Source organism: Vipera ursinii (assembly GCF_947247035.1).
Source record: "Vipera ursinii genome assembly, chromosome: 10".
In the NCBI taxonomy this organism is placed as follows: Eukaryota; Metazoa; Chordata; class Lepidosauria; order Squamata; family Viperidae; genus Vipera; species Vipera ursinii.
Genome location: NC_139520.1, coordinates 3,929,948 through 3,939,895, shown reverse-complemented (window position 1 = coordinate 3,939,895; position 9,948 = coordinate 3,929,948).

Genomic DNA, 9,948 nt, shown 5'->3' with positions numbered 1-9,948 from the left:
TCCTGGAGTCATGTGATCATCACCTTTTCTGGACCAGGCAAAGTCAGTGGGGAAGCCAGATTCAATTTACAACCGTGTCACTAATTTAACAACTGCAGTGATTCATTTAACAACTGTGGTAGGAAAAGTTGTAAAATAGAGCAAAAGTCACTTGACAAAGGTCTCACTTAGCAACACAAATTTAGGCTCAGTTGTGCTCATAGGTTGAGGACTACTTGGACTTCTTTGAGGTTTTCTGTGCTCTGGCTGGTACAAATATCACCATCATCACCATCCTCAATCTCCTGCACTCAGGCTGATGAGACATTATATCCGTGGTGGCGAACCTAGGGCACGGGTACCACAGGTGGCATGTAGAGCCCTCTCTGTGGGCATGCATGCCATCGCCCCAGTCCTAGGCCTTCAGCTGGGTTTTATAAAACGTTTTTGTTTTAGGCCTCCGCTGCCATGCGCAAAAAAATTTAATCAATCAATTTCAACTTCTCGGAGGAAAAAAAAATCTTGCAAAGTTGGGATTGATTGATTGAACTTTTTAGTCCCACCCAGTCTGCCATTACCACTGCAGCTACGCCCACTCATTGGGCCACACCCACCCAATGGGCCACGCCCACCCAATGGGCCACGCCCACCCGGCACCCGACAATACGTAAGTAGGTTTTGGGTTGCAGTTTGGGCAAACGGTCTCTAAAAGGTTTGTCATCACTGCATCTTATGCTACCCAATTAAGAATGGTTTAGCCCCAGGTTGATAATACAGGTCAGAGTCTCAGAGAAGAAAATGCTTAATTGCCTATCACGCAGATGCCTTTGTCAAATAAGGCTGGGTCAACCTCCATGCTCAAAGCACCACGATGGCTATTTGTCTCAAAACTCAGTTGTCACCCAGGAAGTCTCCACAAGACTATATGCACCGTGCTTTTAATGTGAGAATTGGACATTACAGGAAAGCTGGAAGTGCTTAGAAGGGCCCTGTTCGTTTTTGCTGGCCCAGAGTTCTGCAATAGGCATGCGCAAGGAAGCTCAGATTGGACCTGGTCAAGGCTAAGAGGTGACCCAAGACTTCCCAGGCTTCGCTCACCGACTCCTCCTCACCTCTGACCTCCCCCGTGGCTTGCAAAAGGTGGAAGTACCTTGCCATTTGTGGTTTATTTATTTTTTAAATTCATTACCCATCCATCTTACCGTGATGCTACTCTGGGCAGCTTACAACAATAGAATGGGAAAAAAGAGATAATAAACATGTAAACATAACAATAGAAAAAGAATAAAACAATAAAAATAAACAATGGAAGTACAATAATATGAAATTAAAAAGATGGGCCGCGGGGGAGCAGAAAACGCAGGGGGGAGGTGGGGTCAGGAGCCACCTCCAGTGATGTACTCCCCTATAAGGTCCTGCCTGCCTGCCTGCCTGCCTGCCTGCCTGCCTATCTATCTCTCTATCTATCTATCTATCTATCTATCTATCTATCTATCTATCTATCTATCTATCTATCTATCATCTATCATCTATCTATCTATCTATCTATCTATCTATCTATCTATCTATCTATCTATCTATCATCTATCATAGATGATAGATCTATCATCTATATCTATATTTATTCTATTCTATTATTCTATTCTATTCTATTCTATTCTATTCTATTCTATTCTATTCTATTCTATTCTATTCTATTATTATTTGTCTCTTATTATTCTATTCTATTCTATTCTATTATTCTATTCTATTCTATTCTATTCTATTCTATTCTATTCTATTCTATTCTATTCTATTCTATTCTATTATTATTTGTCTCTTATTATTCTATTCTATTCTATTCTATTCTATTCTATTCTATTCTATTCTATTCTATTCTATTCTATTCTATTCTATTCTATTCTATTCTATTCTATTCTATTCTATTCTAGTCCAGTCCAGTCCAGTCCAGTCTAGTCTAGTCTAGTCTATTCCTATCATCAACATTTATATGCTGCCCATCTTACTGATAAGGATTCCTGTTCTTTTGCAAATGCTAAAGCAGGGGTTCCCAACTGGGGGTGCTCACAGCCCCTAGGGGTGGGTGCAAAAAGTTGGCTTTTCAAAATTATAGTGTATATTCATAATTCATTGCCGTTATTTCAAACTTTTGTAAAGGGTGCAAGAATACATCAGAAGCGTTCTAGGGATGCGGGGTATAGAAAAGTTTGGGAGCCGCTGTGCTAGCGGATGCTGCAGGTAAGCTGCACCCGCGAGTCTCTTCAGACATTGTAGTTGGCCAGGTCAGTAACATACCCAACAGTTGCACTTCCCTGCATGCTAAGTCTGGTTAGTCTTCACCTTTATGGTTCAAAGATTGTTTGTATCCAAAAGAGTTCTTTCTGCAATTTGGCTGTGCATGTTTGTACAGACACAGCCAATCTGTATTGCAATGGGATTCTCAGAAACCTGCTGTGCAGTATTACTGTAGGAAGAACATTTAATCTTAGAAATGCTCCTAGTTTGTGTTTTCTTTAGGGGAAATCAGTTGAAATGGTGGTGCTGTACCCTGGCCAAATTCCAGGAATTCATGAGATTCTGGAGGACTTTTTATTGGAATCCAAGCCTGTTGTGGAGGCTGATAAATAAAAGTAAAGATACAAACACAGCATTATCAGCTAGGCTCAAGCAATTTCCACAAAGTGTGCAGGTTTTAAATAAACCAACCATGGCTATACTATCCAAGGATTGTTAAGAACTGTGCAGGCCTCAACCTGGGAGTCTACATTCAAAAATACAGTGCAGATAGCTTTGTATGATGTAATCCAGCATTTCCCAACCTTAGGAACTTGAAGATGCGTGGACTTCAACTCCCAGAATTCTCCAGCCAGCTATGCTGGCTGGGGAATTCTGGGAGTTGAAGTCCACGCATCTTCAAGTTCCTAAGGTTGGGAAACACTGATGTAATCTACAGCTATGGAAAGGAAAATGATCTAAAATGAAAAGCTGGAAAATCCTTCCTAACAAAGTTCTCCCATTTTTCTTCTTTTTCCTTGTTTCTTGTTTTTAAAACAGTAACTGTGATGGGGACCTTGGAGTCCTAGTGGATGATTACTCAAACATGAGCTAGCAGTGTGTGGTGGCAGCCAAAAAAAAAGCTAATACAATCCTTGGTTATATAAAACAGAGACACAGAATCAAAATCACTCGAAGTATTAGTACCACTTTATAAAGCCTTAGTAAGGCCACACCTGGAATACCGCATCCAGTTTTGGTCACCACATTACAAAAAAAGATGTTGAGACTTTGGAAAAAGTGCAGAGAAGAGCAACTAAGATGATTAAAGGTCTGGAGACGAAAACATATGAAAAACAGTTGCAGGGACTGGGTTTGGCTAGTCTCGAGAAAAAAAGGACTAGGGGTGACAGGATAGCAGTCTTCCAATATTTTAGGGTTGCCACAAAGAAGAGGGGGCTCAACCTATTCTCCAAAGCGCCTGAAGGCAGGACAAGAAGCAAAGGATGGAAAGTAATCAAGGAGAGAACCAGCCTAAACCGAAGGAGAAATTTCCTGACAATGAGAATAATGAATAGAACAGGTTTCCTTCAGAGGTTGTGGGTGCTCCATCACTGGAGGTTTTTAAGAAGAGATTGGACAGGCACTTGTCTGATTTGGTATAAGGGACTAGAAGACCTCCAAGTTTCCTTCCAGCTCTATTCTATTCCAAATTCCTTGAATATCATTTGGGCGTGCTCTCAAACGATCCTTTGCATTCACAATGACAATGGAATTGTTTGATGAAAGCTACCATATGCTTTCCATGCATGCTTCTATCCAGCCTGGGCTGATTAGAAAAGCTAAGCAGGCTGAGTGTTCAGGCTAGACCACAGACACTAATTCTGTACCTTTGTTGAGTAAAGGCTGGGCCCACAAAATCATCAGAAGTTGTTGTGATTCAGTGTCAGCCTGTGGTTCCAGCAGCTGAGTCGGACAATTCTGAAGAGGAGGAGGAGGAGGAGGAGGAGGAGGAGGGGTTTGGAGAGACTTTGGTGTCAGAGGAAGGTTCTGATGCACTGCAGAACTCTCAGCCTGGCCCCTCCCGTCTTGTTCCTCCTCAGATTCAGCTGTGTGAGCATGAGGGATTGGAAGAAGGTGATCCACAGCTGGCTCTGTTCAGGGACGCTAGGAGCAGGAGGCAATCTAGCAGAACAGAACAGAGGAAAGCAATGAGGCAACTCGGGAGAAGGCAATGAGAAGCCACGCCTTGGGACTGCTGATAAAAGGGGAAGGTGTGGGAGGTGCTGGTTGCTGAAGGCAACCCTTTGAAGAGCTTCTGTGAGAGTCCTGGTCTGTTATTCTTGTTTAACTCTTGTTTAACCTTTTGGTTTAAGTCTTGTTTGAACTTTTCGTTTAACATTTGTTTGAACTCTTTGTAAATAAATTTGGTTGGGTTTTTTCCAGCCTGTTGACTATAAAAAGGGGTTGTCCCTGACATTCAAACAGGGCCGGTCATAGGCTGGAACAGAACAGAAGATGAGTTGGACTCTGAGATGGATTTACTTACTCTGTAGGAATTGACAGCAACTAAGTCTAATTAGCCCAGGTGTGGAGGTTAGTGGGTTGTGTGAACCCACCCTAAGGAGGGCTGTCGCTACCACTTAGCAGCTCCTGCCCAACAGGGAGTTCAGAGGCCAATGCTTGTACAACTTGCTCAACCAAGTCCTTGATTTGATCCATTGTCTAGGTTTGTGCATTATATTGAAAGTAACTAGACGGGCTTATTTAAACCCCTAACCCACTCCCCCCTATTTTGACCAAGGGAATAACATGTGTGTGTGCAAGAACAGGGGCGGGGGCATTGAGGGGCTGGCAGGCTGCCTCTCATGTACCAGCCTTCCATAAGACACCACAAAAAGTGAGGCCTTCTTTTTTCCAGTCCTGCATTAACATTCATTTTGTGTGGGGAGGGGATTGGGGATTGGAGATGGAGTGGGATACCCCCTTGAAGGACCTGCTCCCATTTCCACCCATGGAACCAGGCCATGGAGCAGAATCACCTGTAAAGTTGTGATCTTGAAGAGCAGTCTTTCTCAACTCCAGCAATTTGGAAATGGGTGGAGTTCAACTGCTGACTGGGGAATTCTGGGAGTTGCAGTTCACTGTTCTTAAAAGTTGCTGAGATTGAAACCCACTGTTGTAGACCCCAGCTGGGCTGTAGACCCTGACTTGCACATCCTCCATCTGCACTTTGAACTGGCCTGCTTAGGCTCGCTGTGTGAATGTGGTCAAGGCACGAGAGCATTTCCTGATCCTTCACAGATGGTCTTGCCAAGGTGTTTACATTAGGAGCTCAGCTCTAAATCCCCTGAGCAGCTTCACTTGGATCAACATGGTTTCTCCTCTCCTCATCTGCCTTCAAAACAAGGAGTGTTGAATTTCAAGCATGCATTAATGAAATTCCACATCGCCCTGGTGCTTCTAAACAAAGCAATAATTTTACTACCTTATCAAACTCCAGGAGGCAGGTTGATTCTCCTCTTGGGGTGAGGGAAATATACACGGAATGTGTTTGTGCACCTGCATGGCTCTCTGGCTCCACTCCTTTGTGGTCCCAGGTGTTTATTAGCCATCTTACCTGATACCCCTCCGAAGAAGCGATAGGTGGCACTTTCAAGCTTTCACCCAACATCTCTCGGCAACTCTTTCAATGGGTGTATCTTCAATTTGCTCTTTAGATCAGAACTGTCGGGTTGCAACCCACTTATCCCAAATTAAACTGCCTCTGAGTTGCTGCTGCTGCTTCCTCACTCTCATCACATGCTCTTCAGGACTTGGTCTTCATCCATGGCCCCAAATCCATCACCGGAGCCAGTGTCTTGTCATGCTGTGTCAGGGTCAATCTGTCTGTCAGGCAGATGTTAGAACTATTAGATCTGGGATACAAAACTCCAAGTGACCACTAGATGGAGCAAAGAGACGTGTGGAGCTAAAGTCTCTTTGGTGCCACCTCGTGGTTGTCTAGGCTTCTGCAGCTCAGGTTTGGTGGCCCTAGAAGGCTTGGTTTCCAGGCATGCAAACCTATTGTAGGGAGTCATTAAAAAAGGCAGTCTAGAATATTTCCCCTGAAGGAGAAATGGGGTGTGTGTGTGGGGGGGGGGGGAGAAATAGGCAGAAACAGCCCCAGTTTCCCTTTCCCCAAGCAGAAAACAGCTTTTAGAAATGCAGATTTGGTAATTCATTCAGGAAGACTGGGACCATGAAGGCTGGAGCTGATGGGATCAAAAAAACAAAGACTCGTAAAATTTACATTCCCCCACCCGAATTCTAAGGACAGGACATGACCTTCAGGACATAACAGAATTAACCCACCACCATTAGAATACCAAAAGGGCACACTCAAGCTCAGGTCAAAGTGCATTGCACAGGGACACACACCTCAAATACAAGGCCTAAAGAAGGCATAAAAACCCACCCACTCTCAACTCCATTTGGCCAGCTGTCCCAGAACTGCATCCTGTTGCAGGTTCTGCTCATCAATAAACTGGGAACCTTCTTTCCTAAGTAGCCTCCATTTTTATTTCCAGTGTCTTAGACTCCATTTTATTTACGCCCAGCTTTGAACTGGACCTGATTTTTCTTTCAACACTATGTATGCCAGCCTGGGGTGGGAAGGTGAGAGTTGGCTGGAAGTTGTGCTTGTGTTAATTTCCAAGATACTTCTCGTGACCTCTTCCTGTTGCCCTTTCCACCACCTTTGAGGGGATGTCTTGGTTCCATGCTAATCTAACACTGGCAGCAATACTTTCCACCTTTGTGCTAGTTCAAAACTGACTCTGGATTGTCTGGGCCAGGGGTAGGCCACCTTGGCTCTTTTATGACTGGTGGACTTCAACTCCCAGAATTCCTGAGCCAGCCATGCTGAGGGGAAGGGAGAGGTTTCCAAGCTCAGCCATGCTGGCTCAGGAATTCTGGGAGTTGAAGTCCACGAATCATAAAAGAGCCAAGGTGGCCTACCCCTGGCCTAGGCCGCTTTATGACTTGTGGACTTCAACTCCCAGAATTCCTGAGCCAGCCATGCTGAGGGAAGAGAGAGGTTTCCAAGCTCAGCCATGCTGGCTCAGGAATTCTGGGAGTTGAAGTCCACCAGTCATAAAAGAGCCAAGGTGGCCTACCCCTGGGCAGATGACAGACCCTTATAAGGAGCACTGATTTAACCTTTTTCTGGCTTAGCACTGGTTTATTTTAAAGGGGAAACAAAGCTGGGTTTGGGGGCTTTATTTAGTTTCTGTTTTGTTTTGTTGCAACTCTCCAGAGCTTGTGAATGATCTATTTCCCACTCACTAGGAATGTTTTCATCTCTTCTGGGCACCCGCTTCCTAAGCTCATGGGGCCCCTTCCTTTCAAGAATCAAATTAATGGATCGGTTAAAATTCTAGTTGGTTGATATTTCACATTCCACTGTTGACAGATCTTTATACTGTGTTTGATTTCTGGAGCAGTGTTTCTCAACTGTGACAACTTTAAGATACGTGGATTTAAACCCTCAGAATCCTGTAACCAGCATGTTGCCCAAGGAATTCTGGGAGTTGAAGTCCACATATCTTAATAGGGAACGGTTGCTGGAATTGGGTATGTGTAGTTTAACGAAAAGAAGGGTGAGGGGTGACATGATAGCAGTCTTCCAGTATCTCAAGGGCTGCCCCAAAGAAGAGGGAGTCAAGCTATTCTCCAAAGCACCTGAAAGCAGGACAAGAAGCAACGGATGGAAACTAGTCAAGGAGAGAAGCAACTTTAGAACTAAGGAGAAATTTCCTGACAGTTACAACAATTAACCAGTGGAACAACCTGCCTCCAGAAGTGGTGAATGCTCCAACACTGGAAGTTTTTAATAAGAGACTGGACAGCCATTTGCCTGAAATAGTATAGGGTTTCCTGCCTGAGCAGGGTGTTGGACTAGATGACCTCCAAGGTCCCTTCCAACTTTTTTTAAAATTATTATTATTATTATTATTATTATTATTATTATTATTATTATTATTATTATTAATATTAATATTACTAAGGTTGAAAAACACTGCTCTGTGGTGAGATAGTTTATAGATGACATAAATAAATTGATGGATGTAATTTCAGGAACATGTGCAGTGATCTACAAAAGATAGAAACAGTCTGAATTTAACCCTGAATTTAAAATGGAATTCTTGGAGCTTTTTTGTTTGGTGGAATATTTATTCATTTATCCATTTCTTCTATTTATATAGCAACCCATTTTGCAAAAGAGGTCTCTTGGTGGCATACAATAAAAACACACCCTATAGCAATTAGAATAGAATAGAGCTGGAAGGGACCTTGGAGGTCTTCTAGTCCAACCCACCGCTCCAGCAGGAGATCCTATACCATTTCAGACAAATGGCTGTCCAGTCTGTTTAAAAAGGGCTGCTTCCAGGCTCCTGGGCCTTCCAAGCACCTGAGTCGGAATCAACACCTTTCTTAAGCAGAGGTGCTCAGTATGGCAGCTGTAATGGGCCATAACCTTTGAGGCTGGGGTCTGACCGACACAGAATACCGTGCAATCACTACTTCCTGAAACTTGGAAAATAAACGACTATCAATGACTCTTGATCATGAATCCGAAAAACCACACTAGCCTTATTTGCAGCTATGGCATGGGGCTGGCTCATATTCCTAGGGTCATATCCTGGATTGTAGATGGAGGACACAGTCCTGCCACCAATATTGAGAGAAGGGCCCTACGCAGACTTGGAATTAAAAGGCAGGTCACCATCTGCTCAGGTGGAAAAATGTTTGGAGCCAACTGCTGTTAGAGATCTTGGCAGCAGGCATGCATTCCTCTTAAATTGCCTTCACTGGGAAGACAAATTGGGCCAGAATCTAGTTACCTCCACATTGCCCCCATCTCCCATCAGAAGGAAAAAGAGCCTTTACCAATTATGTGGACCTTGTTACTAATTTCTTCCCTTGGATATCTGGCAAGGGGCTCGCTTAGAAGCCCATGGCATGATCTTCAACCTAATTTGAAGAGAACAAAGATTTCATGGGCAGACAGACAGGCAAGCTTCTCTCTCTTCTGTTTTTTGCTTTTTCTTTCGCTTTTTCTACCCTTGGCAGCATAGTCCCTGGGGCAGGCCAGCTGACAGCCAGACCAGCCTAGGCAAATGGGAGTGATGCTGGTTGAAAACAGGAAGCAAGTATAAGCCAGTTTCCTAGGTGCCAATCCTGGTAAGGCAAAATAATTCAAATCCCTCCCTTCCTTTTCCTCCCTTCTCCCTTCTTCCCTCTCTCCCTTCCTTCCTTCCTTCCTTCCTTCCTTCCTTCCTTCCTTCTCTCCCTGAGACCCTTGCTCAGAGGTGAGTTGGGGGGAGTCCCCACCCTGTGACCTCTCATTCTCCCACTGCTCTAATCCCAGATGGGGTCCCCCTTTGGGAAGATGGCACCATGCAACCTCTGAGGGAGCAAAGTCGAGAGCACCTGGCATCTTTAGTCATAAATCCGGCTAAAGAGAAACTAGAAAGACTTGAATCGCCAGAATGAACAACTGGCAGGAAGTGATGGGGAGGACTCAACGCCAAGAAGGAGCAAAGAGGAGCTGGGAGCGCCAGCCGGAAGTTGGGAAAGGCATCTTTTCATCGGGGACCCTCTCACTGCGTCTCCAAATGCGCAGCATGGAAGCCCCCTCTCTCCCTCTGCCCTTCCCCATTCCTGCATCTGGGGAAGGAGAAGCCACCTCCACTGCCAAGACTGTCCCTCATTGATCCATTTGACTGATGCTTGCCTTTCACTCAGGAGCAATAGGAGCCTCCCCAGCGTTGGGTCCCCTGGCTTGGCCCACAACAGCCTCACAAAGGACGTCAGGCTAAGCAATGTTTCTCAACCGTGGCAACTTGCAACTCCCAGAAGTTGTGGAGTTTGAAGTCCACGCATCTTCAGGTTGCCAAGGTTGGGAAACTCCGGGCCAAAAGGGAGGGATGG